At 46.2% G+C, this 25,345-nt stretch overlaps 1 long non-coding RNA gene across 1 annotated transcript in view; it reads left to right on the top strand.

Moving 5' to 3' along the window:
• Positions 1-13,800: 13,800 nt before the first annotated feature.
• The window catches only part of LOC115840041 (uncharacterized), a 51,835-nt gene continuing 40,290 nt past the window's right edge, over positions 13,801-25,345 (top strand). Inside the window, exon 1 of the long non-coding RNA XR_009560747.1 lies at positions 13,801-13,995. This is a non-coding gene — a long non-coding RNA (uncharacterized lncRNA). The remainder of the gene's footprint in view (positions 13,996-25,345) is intronic.

Here is a 25,345-nt window from a genome sequence, read left to right as displayed (position 1 = left end):
CTGCGATGAAGGACTTCGAAACACAGACGGCGCGTTTCGTTAATAACGAGTCTCCCTCTATTGTTCAGCCTGGCTCGGGAGTTAATATGAGCCTTAGTGCACGTGCACACGTCCTGCAAAGTTTCTTGAACGTTTCATGTGCTTGGTAGGAAGTCAAAGCTTAAGGTTCCTCAGTTACATTGTTTTCTCTCCACGGGTTCAAGTAAACATGGCAGTCTAATACTGTTTGTGTTTGAATGGACACCCATAGGAGCGATTCAGCTTCTGAGATTACTTTTTTCAGGTTTTCAACTTTCTAAGGCACTGCTGAATAAAATAAAGCAAAATGCTTTCCTATGGCGTCTTTTAGGGCTCCCCTTAAAACCGAGAAGTGAGGGAGGGGATGCCGATCAAAGTTTTCTAGAGTGGTTCGACGTTTTCCAAATGTATTTTGGGGCAGGAGCGTTTTTTAACCGAAAGGTGCTGTAGGTTCTGTTGTCAGGTTTGTAGGCTACGCAGATGCCCTTTTCATTCTTAAAATTTCTGCTTGGCAGTTCCCCAGGGTTTTGATCTAGGTGAGGATGCAATCGTGATGCAGTCTAGAATGCAGTCCAGGCTGATGCAGGCTCCTCTCTGTCTTTTCTCTGCAGCCCTACAGGAAGTTAGGAAAGAGCGTAGTAGCCTAGATTCTTTGATGTGTTGGACTTTTGTCAGAGTGGCATAACCCACTGGTTGACAAACCTAGATTTGCCTCCGAATCGCCTGGGGAAACGCAGGTACAGGCAATCCCCAGGCAACACTCCAGACCTTCGGGATCAGGGAAGGAGGATACAGATATCTTAACTCCCCTCATCTCCTCCCTTTTAAAATCGATTTTGTGAGTTGTTTGGGGCATTTTGGTATGTTGTGTGTATTTTTTAGCAAACAAATGTCACAACTAGAAAAAAAGATTTTGGGGATTGGGGGAAGGTGACAACAGAGGTGAGTAGGGCCCTCTGTGAGGATGCATGTTTCATGCCGAGGAGTTTGCTGTTTATGCCGTAGTCAGCAGAGTTTGTCAGATTTGGGTTTTACAAGTTTAGGTTGTAAAAGAAGGCTGTACCGCATTTGGGAGGATGCCCTCTCCCAGAAGGGAGAGTGGGGCCACATCTCTAATGAGGAGGGAATTGTACTAGTCAAGCATGGGGTCGAGGGTATCCGAACTGAAGTTGCAGGAATACAGACAAAGGAAGGAATTTCTGGTGATTTCGCGTATGGTTGGCGGAAGAGGCGGAAGATGGCACCCAGATTTCTAGTTTGGGGGGAACCGGGTGAGTAGTGAGGCTACTAGTTGAAACAGGAACTTACTAGCAAGCAAACAGGTTTGGGGGTTAGTTCAGCTTTGGAAATGTTAAATCTCAGGCACCCGCCAGATGCTCTAGGCAGAAGGCAATTGGTAAAACTAGGTCTGGCCCTTCGAGTAGGGGTGGACTCTGAGTCTGAGATGCAAATGTGGGCACCATCAGCATATAAATGGAGTTTGAAGCCCCGGAAAGGGGTGAAATTAACCAGGAGTGAGAGCAGAGGAAGAAAAAGAAAGAGACCTTGGACAGAGCCCTGCGGAGTTTCAAAACTGAATGTCTGGGCCAGCAAGAGGCTGATCCCTGCTTTGTGTGGGAGGCGAGCGTCCTCAGAACCCACTCCTTCCTCCCCCAGGCCCTGGGGTTGGAGCTCTCCGGCAGCTTCAGGACAGCTTGAGTCAGATTCTCCCGAGCGGAGTTTGTAGACTCTGGTCTAAGCCACGATGCCTTGAGTAGCCTGGAGCCAGGCTACAGTGTTGGGGACAGATACTCCACCAGCGCTCTCATCCTTCCCTTCCTTTGCCCTAAACACAAGCCTCTCTCTCTGTGCTTCCCCCCATAAGCTTTTTTTCTTTCTGTGAGTCTTCCCCAGGCGGCTCATCAGAGCCCCATCCTGTTGTGAACCATCTCCCCTGAGTTCTCAGGTGCTACTGGCTCCAACTGAAAGATGGTTCTCCTGGGTTGCATTACCTGGTGGAAGCTTGTTGAAAATACGCATTTGCCAGCCCCACTCCAAAGATTATATTGATCAGGTGTCATGGGTGGGATTGTGACAAAGATGATGTGCTTGGCCAAACTTCAGTCTGGCTCCTGAATCTTCTCCTAGACCCATCTGTGCCCTTCCTTGTAAAATTCAGTTTTAGCAAATCTGATCACCCTCAGTATCTGATCAGGGTCCTCAGCCTCCACCATCCCCCAGGTAAACATCTGATCACCCTGGCCTGCCTGCAGCAAGTGCTTCTAGAGCCGTGCTGTCCAATAAATACGGTAACACTCCGTGGTGCGTTTCGAGTGCCTGGAATGTCCCAGCTGAGATGTGCTCTCTGTAAAAAATGCACTGGATTTTGAATACTTAAAATGAAAAAAGAATGTAAAATATCTTTGTGATTTTTCTATTGATTCATCTTGCAATAGAATATTTTGGATATGTTGCGTTACATAAAATATATCATTTAATCTCTTTACTTTTTTTTTTAATATGGCCACCTGACCATTTAAAATGACATAGGTTGCTCACAGCCTATTTCTACTGGACAGCTCGGCTCTCTATGATGCCCCAGTCCCCAGAGCCACAGACACAGGCATTCAAGTACTTACATGAGTGTTCCACAGACGCTTCAAATCGAGCATGTTCCAGACCAAAGCAATTCTTTTCCTTCCAACCCTGCCCCCCCTCACCCGCCCATCAGCTCCCCCTCTATTTGCCATCTTGGTGGATGGACCGGTATCTGCTGCACTGCACATGCTAGAACCCTGGTAGTCATCCCCAGCTCCTCCCTTTCCATTTCCAGTCTTCACTGTTACCTGTCAGTTCTACCGCCTTGATATTGTTCACATCCAAACCCTCCACTCCCCTCCCACAGTCCCTGTCTCTGTTCATGTCTCATCTCTCCCCTCAACTATTGTGGAAGTCTCCTAATTTACGGGCTTTCTGCTGTGATTTTCACCGGTCTCTGTTCAGTCCAAAGTGATTAATGCTACGGGAATGATATTGATCCAAGGCAACCCTGATCATGTTCTTTCTTTCCCTGCTCAAAACCTTTAGGCGGTTTCAATGCCTCTGGCTCCATTTCTCAAAGTATGGTACTCACTCATGGGTGTACGTGATTTTAGGGTGTACAGGGAAGAACATTTTATAGTTACATACACATCTTAACACACACTGGAAAGATATAACTAACATATAAAACCTGTGATTCTGTGGGCATTATTATTTAGGACAAAAAGTGAGTCAACTTAAAGTTGTTTTTTTTTAGAATATTTGCTTTATTTAATTAATTAATTTATTTTTAAGGATAATTCCCAAGGTTTATTTATTTATTTGGGCTGCACCCGGTCTTAGTTGCGGCACGCAGGATCTTTTTTAAGTTGAGGCATGCGGACTCTTATTACTTGCGGCATGCATGCGGGATCTAGTTCCCCAAGCAGGGATCCAACTGGGCCCCCTGCATTGGGAGCATGGAGTCTTTCCCACTGGACCACCAGGGAAGTCCCTAAAGAATGTTTTAAAGAAAAAATAGCACAGTCTAAAGTAATGGCATTGGCCAAGTAAATGCATTTCAGATACATTTCAGACTCAATTTGGTTTAAAAACAAAAAACTTCACGATCCAGCTTCTACTTTTCCTCTCTCATATGATCTCTAGAAGGTACCCTCTTCCTGTACTTCAGCCATGCAACCATGCTGGATGCTTACAGATCTCCAGGCTCACCTTCTCTTTCTACATTTAGCCTCTTGGCAGGCACTAGTCCTTTGCTTGTACCACCTTTTCTCCCCTTCTGGCAAATAAGAACTAACCCTATAAAATTCCCCTCCAAGAGTCTTCTCTCTGAAGAGTTGTCTGGCTGCTCCAGGGAGAACTCCATCTCTGGTAGACAGCAGAGTGGTCCCCAGAGATACTCACATCCTAATCACCTGTGACTGTGTTACCTTACCTGGCAAAACGGACTTTGCAGATGTGGTTAAGGATTTTTTTTTTTTTTTTTTTTTGCCGTGCCACACAGCATGCGGGACCTTACTTCCCTGACCAGGGATCGAACACACGACCCCTGCAGTGGAAGCGCAGAGTCTTAACCACTGGACCACCAGGCAAGTCCCATTAAGGATTTGTTTTGTTTTGTTTTTTCCAGTATGCGGGCCTCTCACTGTTGCGGCCTCTCCCGTTGCGGAGCGTAGGCTCAGCGGCCATGGCTCACGGGCCCAGCCGCCCTGCGGCATGTGGGATCTTCCCGGACCGGGGCACGAACCCGCGTCCCCTGCATCGGCAGGCGGACTCTCAACCACCGCGCCACCAGGGAAGCCCAAGGATTTGATTTTTTTTTTTTTTTTTTTTTTGCGGTACGCGGGCCTCTAACCGCCACGGCCTCTCCCGCCGAGGAGCACAGGCTCCGGACGCGCAGGCTCAGCGGCCATGGCTCACGGGACCAGCCGCTCCGCGGCATGTGGGATCTTCCCGGACCGGGGCATGAACCCGCGTCCCCCGCATCGGCAGGGGGACTCTCAACCACTGCGCCACCAGGGAAGCCCCCAAGGATTTTTTTTTTGGATGAGATTTTCCTGGGTTATCTGGATGGACCAATGTAACACCAGGATCCTTATACAGGAAAAAAGGGAGGCAAGAGAGCCTGAAGAGTTGTGACAAAGGAAGCAGAGGTCGCAGTGATACGGGGCCACAAACCAAGCAACGTGAGCAGCTTCCAGAAGCTGGAAAAGGCGAGGAAATGGATTCTCCCCTGAGTGCCCTGAGGGAACCAGCTGCGCCTTCCTAGTAGAACTCATCCCCCTGATTTGCAATGATTCCATGTACCTAATCTCTCCTCCACACCTCCCCACCCCCCGCTCCCCCCTCCCACTAAAAGCCACGAGCTCCTGGGGAGACTGAATACCTTTGCCTCCCAGTGCCTCGGGCATTCTCTGGCCTGTGGTAGGAGTGACAGGAGAGAGTTACTCTGGAATTGGGGGACGAAAATTCTAAGAAGGTAGGAGGAGTCAACATTGTCACGTGCTACAGAAAATCGACATAAGGGCCAAAAATAAATCATTGGATTTAGTGGCCTTGGGGTACTTGAGTGCAGGTGGAAGACGGGGTGTAGGGGGCCGAGGAGTGCGTGTGGGTCGGCAAGTGCAGATAATGAGTATAGACTCTTTTAAGAGTCTTTGAAGAGTCTATACTGTGCCTCTTTTAAGAAGCATGCTGTAGAAGGGGCAGAAGAAGAGAGACATTTACTTGAGGGGGAGAAGGGGGTTGTTTTTTAGAACCTGAAAAGCTTTGAACAGGTGCGTAAAGCAAAGCAAAGGAGACTAAAGATGTAGGAATGAGGAAGGGTAGCTGGTAGAACAAGGTCCTGGAAGGAGGGGAGAGGCGAGGCATTCTGGCAGCTGGATGGAGACAGGAGAGGAAGCAGGTACGGATGCTCCGGTAGCTAAGTTTAGTGGGTGGATTGTACAGTGTTTGTTCTGCTTTCCTCATGGGCTGTCAGTTCCACGCAGGCAAGGACCATGGCTGTGGGTTCAACACAGTGACAACAGTTAACACTTCAAATCGCTTGCTGTGTGCACGCCAGGCAGGCTTCTGAGAGCGCGGCATAGACAAATTCACTTAATCCTCATAACAACCGGATGAAGTAGATACCATTATTATCCATTTACAGGTGAGGAAATAGAGGCACAGAGACGGTGAGTAACTTGTCCAAAGTCACAGTGGCAGAAAGTGGAGGGCTTGGATTTGAACCGGGGCCATCTGTCTCCCAAGTCCACACTCAAAGATGCAGGCACTCACTAAGTAGTTGTCAAGTGACTGAGAACGCACTTGACATGCTCTGCCCGCAAATCGCAGGATGGTTTACCCTCCTGCAGCTACCTTCCCCCTCCCCCAAGTGGGGTGTTGTCCAACTGCACTGTCCTCTCACACAAATGAGGGCTGACCAGAAGGGTCACAGTCTGCTGGACCAGGGTTGAGGTCACACAGATGCCTGAGATACTATCCCTTACGCTCCACCTCGAGGCAGGGACTCCAAATGTTCGGTTCCATTAGGATGACACCTTCTGGACACCTTGCTCTCCCCTCTCCCTCTTTCTCAGCCCAGGACAGACTAGGATCCACTAGGCCATCCCTTGCTCCCCAGCAGGGTACAGGAGTGTTCCTTCCGCACCGCCCATCACCCCCTGCAGGCCTGGCTTTGCAGCCCTAGAACTGTCTGCTAGCAGGGCTTAAGGCCTGGGGGCGAGTGTCAGAACCCCGACGGAAGGTAGGTTTCTGTGGGGGGCGAAGGGGGGCAGAAATTCAGATCCAGAAGCAGGAGTCCCGGAGGTAATAAATTCAGAGGCTGGAAAGGAAAGATGGGGCCTTGGCAGCTCTCATGGGAAAGCAAAGTAGCGCCTGTGCCTGGAACCACTCACTGTCGACCCCCTCACAGGCAGCATCGTCCTGGTGGGCAGGTTCTAGAACGGAACAAGATCCCTAAGGCAGATTTTAGCTGCATCCTGATCTTTTGGGGGCATTCTCTGTTTTCCCCTAGGCTTCTATCTAGGCTTATTCTTTTTTTTTTTTTTGCACGCGAGCTTGTGGGCTTTCTCTAGTTGTGGTGAGCGGGAGCTACTCTTTGTTGCGGTGCGCGAGCTTCTCATTGCAGTGGCTTCTTTTGTTGCAGAGCATGGGCTCTAAGCGCGCGGGCTTCAGTAGTTGTGTCACACAGGCTCAGTAGTTGTGGCGCACGGGCTCTAGGGCGCAGGCTCAGTAGTTGTGGCGCATGGGCTTAGTTGCTCCGTGGCATGTGGGATCTTCCTGGACCAGGGCTCGAACCTGGGACCCCTGAATTGGCAGGTGGGTTCTTAACCCGTGTCCTACCAAGGAAGTCCCTAGTAACTACACATCTTTCTAGATCAATCTAACTCTCTCAAGGGCTAAGGCTGAAGATCCCTGTCTATATAAGAGAAACTGGTTCTTTTTTCACACTATGAAATTTTCCAGTGATCCAAATCCCAGTAAAAATGGTAACAGCTTAAAGGCCAATCAGTTTTTTTTTTCTTGAGTGACATAAACATGCTTTCTCCCTGTTTTTAAATGTCATTTCTCTCATTTCACCATTCTTTTTTTTTTTTAACATTTATTTGGCTGTGAAGGATCTTTGTTGCTGCATGCAGGATCTCTTTTTTTTTTTTTTAGTTGTGGCACATGGGATCTTTATTACCTCATGCGCGATCTTTTTTTTTCTTTTTAGTTGCAGCGTGGGATCTTTAGTTGTGGCATGCGGGATCTAGTTCCCTGACCAGGGATCAAACCCAGCCCCCTGCATTGGGAGCGTGGAGCTCTAGCCACTGGACACCAGGGAAGTCCCTCATTCCATCCTTCTTGCCTGAAAAGTCAGGTGAACAATAAGCCTTATCTTTGAGCAGCTATTAGTTTGCAGGCGCTGTGCTCAGTGTTGGGACTCTGTGAACAGGTCAAGATCCCAATCAATGAAAGAGAATTGCTGTAATACCAAGTGCTAAGTCAAGGTCTCAGCGATTTCTTTTTTCTTTTTTTTTTTTTTTGGAGAGGAAGGGCAGGGGGAGATCTATGAACCTTCTGAAATTACGTGCAAAATTGTACCTACTTGTGCATTTCTGGGAAGAGAGTTCCTAGCTTTTATCAGCTCCCCGGAGGGGTCTGTGACCCCCCCAAACTGAGTAATATGGTGGCAAGTGCTGGGGGAGAACAGAATCTGAATTGAGAGGAGCAATTGGAAATATAGGGAGTGCATTATTATTCCATTAGTTCATTAATGCTACAGTCATTACAATAATCATTTATTTTCTTCAGTGGTCTTTTACAATCTTTGGTAAAAACCATAGCTTTTTTGGCAAGAAAAAAAGGTCACAAGAAATTCGAGTCATGGTGTTTGAAGTGAATCGGTTATTTCAAAAGGAAGGAAGCTCGTTGGAGTAGACCCCATAGTTAAGAAGTCCCCTGCAGGCCCCCTGGAGGGTCTCCCCTCTCCCCACCAAGCCTGGGGCTCCCCCTGAGACCCACTTCCTGCAGCACCCCGCATGCATGGCTCTGAGTGTGATCGGCCGAGGAGGGTACTCTCCACTGAAATACAATTAACAATATGATGCTCTCCGAAATTCTGGCTCTGCACCACCCAAAATTTAGCCACATTCCACAAGATCCCACTATGCTGTGGTGTTGTCCCTGGTGAATCCCATTTTTCTTAAGCACAAAAGTGATTAATTTGGTGCTATAAAGTGAAGATTTCATCGTTTGCACCCCGAGAGTAGCAAAGGCTACAAAATTAATTAAGTTTTCCCTTTGTCTCTGATACATGAGAGATAATACGGAGGGAAGTAAAACCAGTTTATTTTCTTCAACTGCATTTTCACATTCCCTCTCTCTTCCTGTCTCCACTGATTAAAATGAGTGAGGTTTTGCACATAATTTCCAAAAATGCATAGATTACTGCCCCCCCCCCGCCCCGCTCCCCCTAAATCCTGAGACCTTGAGAGCCATCCACACCTGATTCATTTTCCAGTTTTTCCCTCCACCATTCCATTCCCTCATCCATTAAGGAAAGCTGCTCTTGCCTTCTAGCCAGAGATCCTATCCCAGCCATTTCCAGCCTCCTGCCCTTCAGGGCTTGGTTCTGCAATATAATAAATGAAGGGTCTTGGTTACTTGGTTCGGGTGCATTTCTTCCCGCTTTTCTGAATTACATGTAATTGGCTCTCCCCTGCCCCCTAGTGTCTAAGTCATATTGTAATGAACGATGAGTGTTAGAAGCCCAATTCTCCCTAGTATGTGGTGGGGGAGGAGAAAAGAGAGGAAGAATGAGGAAGGGGAGAAGCAGAGAACACAGGTAGAGATGACATGTCTGTGCAGATATAAGATTCAGGCTTCCTGTCTATTTCCTGCTCTCACAATTGGTTCAACAAAAATTGGCTCCAGAACCAAGCCCTAAGTGGACTAGAGTTCACTGTTCTGCCAGCAGAGGAGCAGCTATTTATTCACATTCTTTGTTCCCCATACTTAATCCGTGGCTGACTTCGCCCTTTGCTCCCAAATACACCATCTCTCTTAATTATCTCCCCTGCTGTGAGGCTGCTTGGGAAGAGAATTACAGATTGAGTTCATCCCACCCGAGGGTTCCTGTCCTTGTCTGGCACTCGCTCTGTGTTGCAACGTGTGAGGCTTGCGCTGGACACGGCTCAGAGGTGGACCCGGCCTCGGGGCCTCCAGACACGAAACTAGACATACAGGATACAAGTGAGGAATAATAAATAAATAACGGCAGAGGCAGAAATCGGTTTTAGTTTAAGTTTCTCAGGGCGCCCACATCTGGAATGCAGGGACCATGTCTGGTTTTGGATGTGGTTCAGGTTTGGCCCTCCTTGGCTTGAGTTTCTCTGAGCTGAGCCAGTCTACCTGGCTGCGGTGGTACTGTTTTCTTCAAAGAGAGTGAGCAGACATGTTTCCATTTCCATGCTTGGTGACTGGGTCCAAACAACACGTGGGTGGTTGTACTGGATGAGCCTTAAGATCCTTTTCTACCTGAAGGTTCTGTGATTCATTTAAAATGGGTGTGCACCCCTGACAATCTGTTGGTGGTGATTTCCTCTGCTGGGTCTGGCTTCCTGTTGATTCTACTTTACCGAATATTGCCAAATCCATTCATTATTTTCCTCCACCGATTCTTCCTAAGTTCATATTTCAGTTGCCTGAATGACTTGCAATGGCCTCTGCTATGGACTGAATGTTTGTATCCCCCTAAAATTCATATGGTGCAGCCCTAACCCTCAATGTGATGGTATCGGGAGATGGGGACTTTGGGAGGTAATTAGGTTTAGATTCGGTCATGTGTGTGGGGCCCCTATGATGGGATTAGTCCCCTTATAAGAAGAGAAAGAGACCAGAGCCTTCCCCCTCTGTGATGTGAAGATACAGCAAGAAGGTGGCCATCTACAAGTAGGAAGAGGGTTCTCCCCAGATGCTGAATCTGCCAGTACTGTGATCTTGGACTTCCCAGCATCCAGAACTGAGAGAAATAGATATTTGTAGCTTAAGCCACCCAGTCTATTGTATTTTGTTATAGCGTCCCAAACTAAGACAGTCCCCAAACTGATGTCTCTGCTTCCACACTGTGGTCCCAACCCTCATACACATTAAAATGCATGTTAAAATGCATAGATTTAATAAATTAATGCTTTCACACACATACTCACACACACAAAAATCAACACTTATCAAAGAAATTATAAGAGTTTCTCTTTATGTCCTCAGAACAAGAAGGTGCTCTTAAATAAGTTGCTAAAAGCATCAAGTAAAAAGAAAAAAAAAATGATAAATTTGGCTATATTGAAATTAAAACTTATGTGGAATAAAAAAGATACTTACACCAAGAGGCAAGCCACAGACTGGGAGTAGATATTTGTAACTCATAATAACAAAGGAACACTTTCTAAAGTATGTAAAGAACTCCTATGAATCAACAAGAAAAAACAAACCAATAGAAAAAGTGGTAAAGGTATGAACAGGGAATTCAGAAAAGGGGACATTTGTGTTGCTAATAAATACGTGAAAAGATGTTCAACCTAACCAGAAATCAGGCGAATGCCAATGAAGGGCTTCCCTGGTGGTCCAGTGGTTAAGAATCCGCCTTCCAATTCAAGGGACATGGGTTCAATCCCTGTGGGGAACTAAGATCCCACATGCTATGGGGCAACTAAGCCCACGCACCACAACTACTGAGCTCAGGCACCTCGACTAGAGAGAGCCCACGTGCCACAAACTACAGGTCCCACGCTCCCTGGAACCCGTGCGCCACAACTAGAGAGAGAAAACCTGTGCGCCACAACTAGAGAGAAGCCCAGGCTCTGCAACGAAGAGACTGCGCGCCGCAACGAAAAATCCTGAGTGCCAAAACTAAGACGCGACGCAGCCAAAAAAATAAAATAAATAAATATTTTTAAAAAACTGCGTGCGTAGCTTGGTTTCACTTAAAAAAAGAAGGAATGCAAATGAAAATGTGACACCATTTTATATCCACCAGATTGGCAAAAATTAAAAGTCCAGTGAGACTAAACGTTGTCAGGAATGTGGGGAAATTGGGGTTGTCTTATGCTAATGGCAGGAATAGAAATTAGTAAAGCCATTTTGGGGATGGATTGAATGCTCTCTAGTAAAGATGGATATATCCTCTGATTCTTATTAATTCCTCTCCTAGGGGGATGTATGTACAAAGAAAGAGTCATATATCAGGATATTTGTAATAGCTGCAAGTTGGAAATAATTTAAATTTCCATCAAAAAGGAGGTGGGATAATAAAGGTTGCACAGTCCTATACTGGAACGCTATTATAGCAGTTACAATGATAGAACAAGTCAATGTATCCAGTTGAAGGACCGTGAAAACATGATGTTAAGGGAATTAGTGTTTGATGGGTATGGAGTTTTAATTCAGGAAGAGGAAAAAGTTCCAGAGATGGATGGGCTGGTGATATTTGCACAACAAAATGAATGTAGTTAATGCCATTGAACTGTATACTTAAAATGGTAAATTTTAAGTTATATCTATTTTACCACAATTTAAGGGGAAAAAAACCCCCATAATGAACAGAATTAGGCGCACCATGAAATGCATTGTATGATGTGCTCATGACATTTAAAAATATTAAAGAATCATAACTAACTAAATAAAGCATTAAACATATTGAATATGTATATATATGATCAATTCATAAAGATGTGAAGGAATCACTGAATGCAAGATAGGCTTACCTGCTGGGAGGGAGAGGAGGAAAGTCTGAGGTCGTAGCTGTGGTAGAACTCTATCTGTGACATTTTATTAAAAACAAAAAATCTAAGAAAACTCATTAAATGTTAAAACAAAATAGGTGTTACACCCGTCTCGACATTGTTCCGTCTGAAGACGGGGGCGGTCTCTCCGTCTGTGATCGGGCTTTTATGTGTCACGTGCTCTCTGGCCTTGCATCTGTTCAGGACCAGCTCTTAGCCTTATATTTCTGGAGGTCCTTTTATGTCTCAGGCACATTGCTAGGCGCTGGGAACTCCATGATGAACAGCACAGGCATGGGTGCTACTCTTAGCATTTTCCTCCCAGGGATGTTCTTGCACAACGGTTTTCAGAGAGAGGCCCCTGGATTAGCAATATCAGCCTCGCCTCGGAACTTACTGGAAATGCAACTTTGGGGGCACCACCCCAGACCTGTTAACTCAGGTGCTATGGGGGTGGGGCCCCATATGGGGTGCGGCCCCATATGGGGTGCTTTCACGAGCCCTCCAGGCGATGCTGGTGCACGCTCAAATTTGGAAATCATTGCTCTTATATAAAGAAGAGAATGCTATCTCCTTTGTACACCCCATCTGAGGTGGAGGTAGGCAGGGGGTGTCCCAAAGTGTTCCAGAGGTGAAGAAAATGCCCTTTCATCACGGTTGCATACACCACCCCGGTTCTGGTGCCCGCTGCCCTGGGGCGCTTGGGACTCCCTCCCCTGTCCCCTCCCCACGCTCAGCCTTGGGGCTTGCCTGGTTTCCTAGTCAGACTCAGCCTCCACGGACCCTCCCTCGAAGGTGCTCACACCAGGTCCTCTGTCTACGTACGTCCAAACTCCTGGGGCTGACCGAGTTCAAGTCATTTTCCCAGAAGTACTACAGCGCCCAAGGGCAAGTTGGACACAGTTGGATACCTGGGTACCGGAGTGTCTGTGCTCCACGGGCCCACGGACACTCCATCCCAGCTCCTGCCTGGTCAAGATATCCGACTCCTCTCCTTAGTTTCACATTTAAGACCCTCAGTGACTTGACCCCATGTGCCTTTCTCTCTCTCCCTCCTGAAAGAAGACTCTGGAAAAAACAGCACTTTTCCTTTCTCATAGAAGATATTCACACTTTCCTGTCTCAGAGGCTTGTATTTTCTTTTATTTTGTTTGGATTTCTTCTGTCTGGAGTAGACTCTTTTCATATATGACAACTCCACTCTCCCCACTTCAACCCCCATACGTACTTACCATTTCAGAGCAGCCTCAAATGCCATTTCCTCCCTCTCTAGCTGAAGGCGATTGCTTCTTCCTTTGTGCTCTCCTAGTCCAAGGCTTTATCGGCTTCTGTAACCTGCCATTTCTCTCTCCCATTTCATTTTGTATTACAGTGTTTTATGTATTTGTCTTATTAAATCATGAACTTAACTTATTGTCTTATTCAGACATCTGAGTCGAGACGATTCCTTTAAGGATGCTGAGCACACTTTCAAGCTCGGGTGATATCAATAAGGGTATTGTTCCAAAGTGTCTAAGACGTGGTCTTCTGTCCTCAAATTACTGGAGGACTAGAGGGGGAGCCAGATACCTTGTTTATGCAAGGCGACAGAGTTCAGGACAGGGTGATGTGTTTGCCTGGAGGAGAGAGACACTGATTCTGCCTGTGAAGGCGTTGGAAGCGGGATGGGTTGATGGAGAAGTTCTGCCTGGAAGCTGTCAGAGTGAGGAGATCTCATTACAAGAAAGTGTAAGACGATGGGAGGCTGAAACAGGGCAAAGATGTCCTCTCCATTTTCGAGGAGACGAGACAGAAAGGCATAGATGGCAAAGAAGAGGGGTAAGTACAGTTTCACAGAAACCAAGGGAAGAGTATGTTTCTGTAGGAATGGAGTTAGAATCAGCACCAAAAGTTAAGTAGAGAGATGCCTTTGATACAAGGTCATCCTTACTGCCAGACTTTTTCTGCGGTACGCGGGCCTCTCACTGCTGTGCCTTCTCCCGTTGCAGAGCACAGGCTCCGGATGTGCAGGCTCCGTGGCCATGGCTCACGGGCCCAGCCGCTCCGCGGCATGTGGGATCCTCCCGGACCAGGGCACGAACCCGCGTCCCCTGCATCGGCAGGCAGACTCTCAACCACTGCGCCACCAGGGAAGCCCTACTACCAGACTTTGCAGGAACTACAGGAGGGACCTAACCTGAGAACAAAGGTAATTGCCTTGCAGGATCTCCCGTGGAAACTGAAGGCAACTCTTTGAATTTAAGGTTTGGTTTCTATTTGAACTTCCTTATTTGCAGGATTTAGAGTGGTGTTTTTTTCAATCTACGGACTGTAGGTATATTTAAGATATACATTTTTCCCTTTAGAAAGAGTCTATAGTAATTAAGTTGAGAAGCGCTGAATTACAATTTTCCTCCCAGTGTGTTTTGCGCAGTCTCAGTCTGGCCGGTAGGAGGCAGCATAACCTCATGCTCTGAGTCAGGATCCTTGTTGCTGGAGTCGGCTCTGGCCCAGGGAAGGAGGCTTCCCTCCGTTCTGTGCTTCCGTTTCCTTCTTTACCTCCTGAAAAAGGTAGGAATTAACTAATAGCCAAACATTTTCAAAACGTTAAATGATCTGGGGGTGCCGGGTAGAAATCACAGCTGAATATAGTCCCAATCCCTCTCTGACTTGGCCCTGAAATCTGAAAAGCTCAAAGCTTGTCACAAGGGAGTCTTGTTCCTATTTCTGCAAACGGAAACTCTGGTATGTAAATTCACAAAAGACAAGGATGTCCAGTATGTAGATGTAAGTAAACTAAAATAAACATCACAGCAAACTTCCACCTGTAGGTATGAAAAAGTGGAAAAGCAAGGGTTTTTCTGGCCGTTTCCATTTCCATTTTGTTACTTTAATGCTCTAAAATTGTTTAAAACAATTATATTACTTTTGAATATATTAAAGCAGTCATTTGTCTATTGCAAACACTGTATATTACTATCTGAAAGAGCTGAAATATTAGGTCTGATGTATTATATTTGCAAGTCCCTCCACTTCCCAGAGGCAGCAAAGCATAGTGGAGACGCATACCAGCCCCTCCCTCCAGCTGTGTGACCTCAGAGAGGTGGTCCAACCTCTCTGATCTTCCCAGCACCTATGAAATTGGACAGGTCATAATAGTACCAACTGGGTAAGCTTGTTGGTGAACATGAAACAAGAGCCTGGCACATAGTGGACATTCAGTAGATATTTCAGGAAATTATTAGTGGCTGGATATTTGGTCCCTAATCTAGAATATGACGTGAGGCATTGGATTGGGTACCTTCCAGATATCAGGTTCTATGGGATATGGTGAAATGATAAAATGTATTTTCTTTTTGGTTTTGTTAAAACCACCCTCACGTTAAACACCTACAGAAAAGTTACTCTGCTGATCTTTTTTTTTTTTTTTTTTTTTGTGGTACGCGGGCCTCTCACTGTTATGGCCTCTCCCATTGCGGAGCACAGGCTCCGGACGCGCAGGCTCAGCGGCCATGGCTCATGGGCCCAGCCGCTCCGCGGCATGTGGGATCCTCCCAGACCGGGGCACGAACCCGCGTTCCCTGCATTGGCAGGCGTACTCTCAACCACTGCGCCACCAGGGAAGCCCTACTCTGCCGCTCTTGACCATGTTAAAGCGGTCAGGATCACGCGCTACATCCTCAAAAGGCCTCAACTGCTTTTTCTGTCCCCATAAATGAATTTCTTTGGGAGGTGCACTTCTGGGCTGAGCACTGCAGCTACTGTCATTCACTAAACAGGATTCCAAGCCACTCATGGGAATTAATGGACATGATTATGTTTGGGGGACCTGTGAAGGAGAATCAGTATATAACTAGAACAAGAGCCATGTGAAAAATGGTTGTGTGGTCACATGTGTTTGGAAACCCTGCATACTACAGTCTCCTCCTAGAGATTCACCATGGGCTGCCATGGATTAAAAGCTCCAGGCAGCTCTGTCCAATAGAAATGGCATATGAGCCGCAGGTGCAACTTAAAATTTTCTAGCAGCCACGTGAAAAAAGGAAAAAAGGAACAGATGAAATCGATTTTAATAATATATTTTATTGAACCCCATTTACCCAAAATAGTACCATTTCAACCTGTAACCAATATTTTAAAAGAATTTAAATTATCTCAGTCTTTGATAGATGACATGTATTTTAACACCTAGCGCACTTCTCAGTTGGGATTAGTCACGTCTCAGTTGGGATTAGTCACGTCTCAAGTGCTCTGGGACCACACGGAGCTAGCAGTTACGTTATAGTATGACTCAGGCTCAGAGAATCCGTGCTTGGAGGGAACCCCAATAGAACCTGAAAAGGCCCCAAGAAGTTACAGGGAAAATAATGGAAAAGAATAGAAGGCGCATTTAGGTTACCTTAAAAGCCAAGATCTTAGAAGAGAGACTGTCCAGAAAAGGCTTAAATGACAACAACTTAAGTTAGGGTTAAAAACTGACCAATCTCAGCATTTTTCTTAAAACCCCTGGCGGAGATGGGCAGAGGCACCTACGGTCCAGATGAGGAGGTGGTATGGTCTTGTGTTTACTGACCGCTCTGAATTCTCCTTTAATCTTGTGCTCCTCTGCTTCTGGGTGTCTATAGGTGGAGGCTGGACGGTGTTGCGTGATTTTTTAAACATCTTCAAATCACGTACGTTAGCAGCAGCCCCTTCTCAAACTCTTCAGCAAGAGGCAATTTTTGTTCCCCGTCTCATCCCACTTTTGTGCTCCCAACCTTTTCACTGTGTCTGCGAGCTTCACTCCCCATCCTGACTCCCCCGACTTCGTCTCATCTTTGGGCCAGCTCTCTTCCCCCAGACAGAAGAAGCCACAGACTTGAAATATTTGGTCCCCTCCTGACCTGTTGTGAAATACTTCCTCTCACGTGCCTCTTAAAAAAAAAAAACGTTTTATGATCCCGCGTATTCATCCACGTGGTTCTTTATCAGTGCCGCATAATTGTACCATGAACCGCAGCCATAAGTTAAAGACCTTCTCTAAACTCTCAGTGATTGCCCTGGACCGTAGTGTAGGAGGGAAGATGGCAGAAGTTTAATCAGAGACTAGGAGTCTTTCAGGAGAACATCCAGCCTACCTCAGGACTCATCCAAAGGCTGCTTGCTTTTCCCTCCCAAGCTTTTCGCTTGATCCAAGGTCTGTTAACAATTTGAAAGTCAAATCCCCCTCTCGGGTTACGGAATGGGTATCTCCTTTTGTCGTGAAAGGGGGTGTGTAATTATTCCATCCAGGTTCAGACACCTGATCCCAGCTGGTAGATCCCCCAAGGACACTCCTTCAGCACTAAGCTCCCAAGTTACCTTCTCAAGTGGGCAGTGCCACGAAACCAAAGCGGCCATCCGATTGCCCCTCCTGGAAGGCAGCAAACATCTGCTGGGCTCCAAGGACCGTGTTTTATGTAAACACACCCAGCTCACTCCATCATCTGGAGACGTGTGTGGAGAGACAGGCAGTTGAGCCGGGACCACATGCTTTAGATAATCTTTTGGCAAAGTGAGTGTTTCCCGAAGCCAGGATTTGTCATTATCCTTTCTCTTTCTTAGCTGTGAGAAAAATAGATACATTTTTTGTTGGTTGCACTTTTTGAAAGTCACTTGTCTGTGTTTTGGTGCCCGAAATGACTTCCAAGGCTATGAATGTCGATTTTGGTTACTTTCCCTCCCGTGGTTGAGGTTGCTTTCCTTCTACAGCGGGAGAGGAAAGATGGGCAGGAAAGATGACCTAAAATGACCAAGACAGATTGTAGTTTAGGGCAGAGGGCCCATTCCCCTGTCTGGGCCTGTCTACACCTCCAGCCTGGGCGCCTGCAACTTCCTGCTGCTTCACCCTCATCCTCCCAGCTAACGTTTGCTCTCAGGAGCTGATGAAGGTGATTTATACCTTAGCTTCAGGGTTTTTTTTTGTTGTTGTTGCTGTTATCATACATATATCATAAAATCCACTCCTTTTAAGTGTTTTGTTAGTATATTCCAACTGTGTGCGACTATTACCGCTAATTCCAGAACATTTCCATCATCCCTAAAAGAAACTCTGTGTTGAACAGTCATTCCCCTCAGCCCCAGTGCTAAGCTACCTTCTGTCTCTAGAGATAGGCCTCTTCTGGACATTTCCTATAAAAGGAATCCTACAGTATGCGAGTTTTGTGTCTGGCTTCTTTCACTTAGAAGAACGTTTTCAAGGTTCGTCTATGGTGCAGCATGAATCAGTACTTCATTCCTTTTTATGGCTGAAGAATATTCTGTGTTCCTCCCTTGGTTTATCCACTCATCCGTTGATGGACATTTGTGTTGTTTCCACCTTGCGGCTAATACGAATAATACTGTCGTGAACATTCCTGTACAGGTTTTTGTGTGGATATAAATGTTTTCATTATATCCTTTGGATATATCCTTTGGAGTGGAATTGCTGGGTCGTGTGGGAACTATGGTTAACTTTTTGAGGGACTGCCAACTGTTCTCCAAGTTGGCTGCGCCGTTTCACACTCCACCAGCAATATCCGAGGGAGCCACTTGTCCACATCTGCAGCAATGCTGGTCACCGTCTGCCTTTATGCTCGTGGTCATAAGTGTGGATGTGAAGTCCTATCTCATTGTGGTTTTTTTTTTTTTTTTTCCGTACGCGGGCCTCTCACTGTTGTGGCCTCTCCCGTTGCGGAGCACAGGCTCCAGACGCGCAGGCTCAGCGGCCATGGCTCACGGGCCCAGCCGCTCCGCGGCATGTGGGATCTTCCCGGACTGGGGCACGAACCCGCGTCCCTTTCATCGGCAGGCGGACTCTCAACCACTGCGCCACCAGGGAAGCCCCCTAGCATAGTATTTTGAGGTTCATCCGTTTGCAGGTTGCCTCAGTACTTCATTCCTTTTCATAGCTGAATAATATTCCGTTGTGTTGCCCTCCTAATTTTTTAAAACAAAGTTCAGCTTAATTACCTATATCCATAAACGAGTAACCAGCAGTCTCTCCCAGCCCTTCCCAGGGTTATGTGACCACAGCCTGACGGGCGGAATATTACACTAACAGGATTGGACCTCTTCATCACTGTGGTCAAAGCTGACTCTACTTAATCAGATAATGTAAGCTGTTCCAATTTAATTCCACTCAAATAACATCATGAAATTTGGGCACTAGGAAGGATTAGTGGCAGAAGAAAATAAATATGAGTGAAGCTTCTGAACAGACTTGATTCCGGCTGGAGGCATGTCCCACCCCGCTGGTCCGCCAACCTGTCACCATCATCAAACTCACAGCCTGCATGCTCTTCCAGTGGGGAAAACACTCCCTGCCCTAGAGCTATTCGGACTCCGAAAAGCTGTGATTCTGTAGGTCCTTACGTTGTTTCTGCCCCAAAGGACTCACATTTCTTGATATTGGAATGTTTAGGGAGAAGAATTGGGAAGAATCAGGGGGACCATGAGCTCAGGAGCACCCCCGGAGGCAATGAGGACAGGGTTTGAATTCCGTGGAACTCTCGCGGCTAAAGCAGGAGATGGTCACAAGAGCAAGCTTGTGGATGAACCACAGGGCACAGAGATCTGGGGCACAGGATGTGGGTTCTAACTATGGCTGCAAACGTTGAGCTTCCTTTCGGTCTCTCCTTGCTTCCGTGTCTTTCATTCTTCTGCTCGGGGATAGTGGGAGAAATCAGGGGGAAGAAACCAAGGGGTCCCCACTATGAAAGTTAAGGAGCAGAATATACTTTGTTTTTCCAACAGTTTCAGTGGCGGCTACATGAATGAGCTGGAGAGGGAAGAACAGTGAGATTACAGCACTGCGCAAGGTAACTGAATCGAGTCATTTGGAGATTGGATCAGAGAAGGAAAAGCATTCATCTCTCAAAGCTGCAGTGTATTCAACTGAAAAATGGGAATGCTAATCGGAAAGCACTGCTCTCTGTAAGGCGCCAGCAGAAAACGTCAGCACGGCTGCACTTATTGGAGGAACCATTGAAGGGTATCAGGAGGTCCCCCCCGCCAAATATGCCACTTTGGCATAAGGATTATTTTGAGCTGAAGGCAACTGAGAATCAACAGATGCAGGAAGAATTCTCTGGCCTCCCCTTATCTACCTACAGCTGGGCATAAATTTCCCTTGGTGACAAGAGTCCCTCTCTCCTGTACCCGGAGGAGGAGAACGACTCATATCACCGGAGAAAAAGAATCGGCACCGAGATGAGTCTGCATAAACAGACTTTACTGAAATAACCCTTATCTGCCATTAGCTCTTCCATGTACATCCTAGTCACTTCCCCACATTTATTTTGCCTCGAAGCCCAAACCCCCTTTCCTTTGTTAAAATGATCTCTAAGCCCCCGAGTCTAATCACCTCTTTGAGTTTTTAGTTCTTCTCTTTTTAATAATTATTTATTTTAGCTTCGCTTGGTCTTAGTTGCGGCAGACAGGCAGCATCTAGTTCCCTGACCAGGGATCGAACCCGGGCCCCCTGCATGGGGACTGCAGAGAAGTCCTGAGTTTTAGTTCTTTTCTATAAATCCCCATGCATGTAAAATATTATTAAAAATTGTATGCCTTTTCTCCAATTATTTTGTCTTTTGTTAGTGTAGTTTGCAGGCCCCCAGTGACAGAGTTTAAGAGGACAGAGGAAAGGTTTTTCCTCCCTGACACCATGTGTCCTGCAAGATGGGCAGATGACCCAGAGGAGTGCCGCGGTTTTGCCGTTAGAGGTGAGGGGACTCCTCGCAATTTGATTCTATGCCTTGGCATCGTGGGATTCTGCCACGGCTATTTTTGTGGTGACTGTCCACCAGGATTGCTTGGTAAATACCTGTTGACCGACTGGCTGATGGCATGCTAACGGCAATTCGCAGAGAACGGCTGTCTTCTGATGAGTTTTAGTCCCAGACCCAGACTAGAAAAGCGATAGAAGCAGCCAGATGTTAAGGTGAGACTTGGGAGAAGAGACGAAAAACTGCTTTACTGAGAAGAGTCAGAGGCACGAAGTGATACTGAGTTTCTTGTTTTCCATGAGGAGAAAGGACTTAACACAAGTCGTTGGCTGATTTGAGAGGAACTGATCACCCAGTCATTCAGAAAGGGCGTTCTGTCATCTGAACAACATTCCAAGGCAGGAATTTTGTTTAGAGAATTGAGAGTACAAAGTCTTTGACTGTAATCCCAGGAGACACATTGGTGAAATTTAGTTCCCTAGAATAAGTGGTACTAAGCCTTCAAAGGAAGACAATACATGACACATCTTAAAAAGTATTTGGGGATTGATATGGGAGCCTGTGATTTAATTTTCCAGAGGCACAGCCCCAAGCAGGACAAGAAACAAATGCTTTTACGTCTAGAACGAGAAATAACGTGGTTACAAAAGATGCTAGTCTGAGATGGCTAATAAGCCACGACCATGAAATATGCCAGGACAATGAAATGAAATACACAGCAATGAAATACCAAGTGAAATACTGGGCCGGATTGGGGAGTGGACAGAGGAATGTTGCACGTGGCAGAGAGATGATGGAATGATCCTTCCACCTTTGAGAGCAGAGCAAGGTTATATGATTATGAAGAACCCGGGCAGTAAACCTGCAAACACAGGTTGAAGGAGCCCTTGAACACAGGACTCCTGAAACTGACCAGCTCAGGTGTGCAGACTGCAGGGAACTCCTTCCACGACGAGGTGGTACCTGTGGGACTGATGGACGATTCAGTTTGCCCAGCATCAGAATAAAAGAGGTGGGTAGGGGAAGCACATCGAGGTAGCTCCCGCAGTGGAGACCAGAGAGCAGAGAAAAAGGAAAAAAGATCACTGGGTTCTGAGTCCAGACATGAAAGGAAAAGTTAGGTCAACTAAAACAAAGGAGAGAACAGGGGAAACAAAAAATGCAGTATGGCCTGGCATTGTGGTCAAAAGCGAGAAACGACGGTGGAAACCAGTCCTTCTTATTCTCCACGGGCAAAAAGAATAAGCCAGTCCAAAGGCAGATAAAGGAATCCGAGGCTGCCTGCCAAAGACCAGAGGTAAAAGACGCAAGCAAGAAGAGTTCAGAAGTTCAGGAAAATAAAAGAGGATTATCATTCAAGGGTTCTGTGAACCAGAGAAAAGGTGAAATGACAGGAAGCTCTGGGAGTGGCTGGCGGGGTGGGGGCAGAGGGGGTGGGGGAGGGGAGAGGAGCAGTCACTTGGGTGAACTCCACCGTGTGTGGATGAGAGTCTAAGTGCACTGATGCAGGCGGGCCGGCTTTCTTCTCGCAGAGCACCTAATGGACCAAGTAAACTCTCCCCGAAAGACCGGACTAGATCTGACGGTGGAGGACTGATTCTGGGCTGGCTCCGTTTTTACATTCTTGGAGAGAAAATTCCTACTGCCTTGGCATTTCAAGCTTTTAAAAAAGTTTAAGTTTTTCTATTTCATTGTTTTAATTTAGTTATTTATTTTTGGCTGCATTGGGTCTTTGTTGCTGCATGCGGGCTTCTCTAGTTGCGGCAAGCAGGGGCTACTCTTCGTTGAGGTGCGTGGGCTTCTCATTACAGTGGCTTCTCTTGTTGCGGAGCATGGGCTCAAGGCGCACGGGCTCAGTAGTTGTGGCACTCGGGCTCAGTAGTTGTGGCACTCGGGCTCAGTAGTTGTGGCACTCGGGCGCAGTAGTTGTGGCACGTGGGCTCAGTAGTTGTGGCCTTCAGGCTCAGTAGTTGTGGCTCGCGGGCTCTAGAACGCAGGCTCAGTAGTTGTGGCGCACGGGCTTAGTTGCTCCGTGGCATGTGGGATCTTCCCGGACCAGGGCTCGAACCCGTGTCCCCTGCAATGGCAGGCGGATTCTTAACCACTGTGCAACCAGGGAAGCCCAAGTTTTTCTATTTTAAATAAAACCATGCCAGATTTGAAAAAGCACTCAGAGGGCTGCTTGTAACAAAGGAAGACAGAGGAGTGGGGCATCAGTGGGGATGTCCAGGGTTCCCCCTTTCCAGGGAATGGAGGATGATAGAAGACAATGAAACAGATGTAGAGGTAATAATTGCGGTGAGGGGCTTCCCTGGTGGCGCAGTGGTTGAGAGTCTGCCTGCCGATGCAGGGGACACAGGTTCATGCCCTGGTCCGGGAAGATCCCACATGCCGCGGAGCGGCTAGGCTCGTGAGCCATGGCTGCTGAGCCTGTGTGTCCAGAGCCTGTGCTCCGCAATGGGAGAGGCCACAACAGTGAGAGGCCTGCGTACCGCAAAAAAAAAAAAAAAAAAGTGCAGTGAAGGCAGGATAAATTAGAGAACTAAAATACTGCCCAGAATAGGACACAAATCTACAGGAAAATATTGACAGCAAGGAAGAAAGAAATCTCTGTAAATGATGGAGATGAGAGAAAAAATGAAGACATACAAGAATAAAATCCAAAGGGGAAAGGCAAGACAGGTTCTGTTGAAAGCCAGAAGCATGAAGGATCATTGAGGGAAGGGAAGGGAGTCAAAATGTTGGTAAAAATTAGGATAAATAAAACTAATGGGGCTTCCCTGGTGGCGCAGTGGTTAAGAATCCACCTGCCAATGCAGGAGACACGGGTTCGAGCCCTGGTCTGGGAGGATCCCACATGCCGTGGAGCAGCTAAGCCCGTGCGCCACAACTACCAAGCGTGTGCTCTAGAGGCCGTGAGCCACAACTACTGAGCCCGCGTGCCACAACTACTGAAGCCCGCACGTCTAGAGCCCGTGCTCTGCAGCAAGAGAAGCCGTTGCTATGAGAAGCCCACGCACCACAACAAAGAGTAACCCCCGCTCAGCGCAACTAGAGAAAGCCTGCGTGCAGCAAAAAAGACCCAACGCAGCCAAATATAAAAATAAATAAATTAAAAAAAAAAAACTAATGAACAGAATTTTCAAAAGTTATAATTTTTTAAAATTTATTTTTTTCAAGTATAGTTGATTTACAATGTTGTATTAATTTCTGCTGTATAGCAAAGTGATTCAGTTATACATATATATTCTTTTTCGTACTCTTTTCCATTATGTTTTATCACAGGATATTGAATAGAGTTCCCTGTGCTATACAGTAGGACCTTGTTTTCTATCCATTCTCTATGTAATAGTTTGCATCTGCTAACCCCAAACTCCCAATCCATCCCTCCACCGCACCCTCTCCCCCTTGGCGACCACAAGACTGTTCTCTATGTCTGTGAGTCTGTTTCTGTTTCGTAGATAAGTTCAGTTGTGTCATATTTTAGATTCCACATATAAGTGGGATCATATGGTATTTGTCTTTCTCTTTCTGACTTACTTCCCTTAGTATGATAATCTTTAAGTCCATCCAAGCAAATGGCATCATTTCATTCTTTTTTATGCCTGAGTGATTGTCCGTTGTGTGTGTATATATATACACCCCACCTTCTTTATCCATTCATCTGTAGAGGGACATTTAGGTTGTTTCCATGTCCTGGCTATTGTGAACAGTGCTGCTATGAACATTGGGGTGCATGTATCTTTTCAAATGATGGTTTTCTCCGGATATACGCCCAGGAGTGAGATTGCTGGATCACATGGTAGCTCTATTTTTTATTTACTTGGCTGTGCCAGGTCTTAGTTGCAACATGCAGGATCTTCATTGTGGCATGTGGGCTCTTTTAGTTGCAGCATTCGGGCTCTCGGTTGCAGCATGCATGTGGGATCTAGTTCTCTGACCAGGGATCGAACCCAAGCCCCCTGCATCGGGAGCACAGAGTCTCAACCACTGGACCACCATGGAAGTCCCTGGTAGCTCTAATTTTAGTTTTTTGAGGAACCTCCATAATGTTCTCCATAGTGGCTGCACCAATTTACATTCCCACCAGTGTAGGAGGGTCCCTTGAAAAGTTATAATTTTTAGTGTACTCAGAAGTTTAGAAACTTTGTTAAAATGATGCAGATGGGACAGAATATTTAGATTTTTAAAGACCAAAATTAGAGCATAAAGAATGTGTTCTTGTTTGGCTAGACTGTTGGTTTAAAAAAATGATTTTCAATATATTTGGTCATAGGGTTTTGATGCACTCTTGGAAATTTGAAATGACTGCAAAAAGGGAATTCAAAAATCATTTTGTGAAAATGGTATATTTTCTCTATTTCTTCCTTTCAGTCTCTTTCTGTACACAAACTTGAATATTCTTTTTCCTAAACATTTGCAGACATCATGATACTTCAGTATGCATTTCCTGTTAGTAAGAACGTACTCTCACCTGCCCACGAAAACTCTATCACACCAAAACTTTTTTTAAAATTCACACCTAAGAAAACAAATAATAATTCCATAATATCTAATAGGCAGTCATATTTAAATATCAGCAATGCCAACAATAATTAAGGTCTTGTTTTTTTGTTTTTTTAAAGAAGAATCCAATTAAGTTTCACCCATCGCGTTTGGTTGTTTTGTCTCTTGAGAGTCTAATCTTTTTAGCCCAAACTCATCATTTCTGACAGGAGAAAAATACTGTTGAGATGAGGTGATTTGCCCAAGGCTGATGCACAGAGCATATGCTCCATTTCACTTAAGTAGGATTTTGTAGTAAGATAGCTTTAAATTTTAAAATAATTTTAAAAT

Source organism: Globicephala melas, chromosome 2 (genome assembly GCF_963455315.2).
Source record: "Globicephala melas chromosome 2, mGloMel1.2, whole genome shotgun sequence".
Classification (NCBI taxonomy): Eukaryota; Metazoa; Chordata; class Mammalia; order Artiodactyla; family Delphinidae; genus Globicephala; species Globicephala melas.
This window is presented reverse-complemented; position numbering and strand designations above follow the sequence as displayed.